Source organism: Hylobates moloch, unplaced genomic scaffold, assembly GCF_009828535.3.
Source record: "Hylobates moloch isolate HMO894 unplaced genomic scaffold, HMol_V3 SCAFFOLD_3, whole genome shotgun sequence".
Classification (NCBI taxonomy): Eukaryota; Metazoa; Chordata; class Mammalia; order Primates; family Hylobatidae; genus Hylobates; species Hylobates moloch.
Window position 1 is genome coordinate 119725417 of NW_026652278.1, and position 986 is coordinate 119726402.

Consider the following 986-nt stretch of genomic DNA (forward strand, 5'->3'; position numbering starts at 1 on the left):
AAAGGCTTTAGAACAGGAAAGAAAGTTCACTTGGAAGAGACCCAAGTTGGCACCTGAAAGTCAAGTGTGACATTTAACTGTGATCCTACTTTATAGGCTCACCTCTTTCCCATGACTCTTCCCTTAGAATGGGCTGCTTGCATGCGCAGCGCCCTCCTTTTGCTTGGGAGGTGAACACATGCAGTGTGTTTAGAAAGTTGTATGTATGCCCACCTGAGGCTTTCTTTCTTTTTCCAGTGGAGTGCCCCTGGAACATCCTACTCTGCCATTTTATCTCTTAATATGCATGCCCTTCTGCTTCTCCCTGGCATCTGCATTCAGTTAACACTTTAGTGCAACAGGTGTGGACCATCAGGAAATGGCCTCTCCCTGGCACCAGCTGCCAATATATCACTTTTAGATAGGCAATGCAATAATTGCCAAACCATCACCCAGCATTCCTAGTGGGTTTGCAGGAGATCCCTTTCCTGCCCCACTCATGCCTGTTTACCTGTAACTGCTTGAGGCACACCTGCTTCCCCGAATTAGGAGGTTGAGCTACCCCTTCCATCCCCTGCAATGTCTTTGTTGCAGCAGCAGTTTCTCAGCTCCTTGCTGGGACATATTTCTAGGCATTTGGCTCACCCACTCACCTGGATTAGGAGCCTGAGTCATCTCACCCCTTCAGGTGCACAGATCTTTGTTGCAGTCATGCTCTAACCACTCACTGCTTGGTCATATCTTCAGGCATTTGGAGCACCCACTCCTAGATTAGGAGGTTAAACTGCCCCTCTTTCCCACGCAGAGAACTTGGGTCAGTGGAGATCCACCCACTGGAAACCCCTCACCCACTTGGAGATGGTGCCTGTTGCTGCCATTGGAGAACCTGTAGGCAGGCCTGCCCAGTCTAGTCCCACCCATCTTTCCCCTTCTCCAGGTCTTATCAGGGAGCTCAGACCACTGTATATTCCATAGCCCATGACTGAGGCAACAGAGGGTTTCTCCCA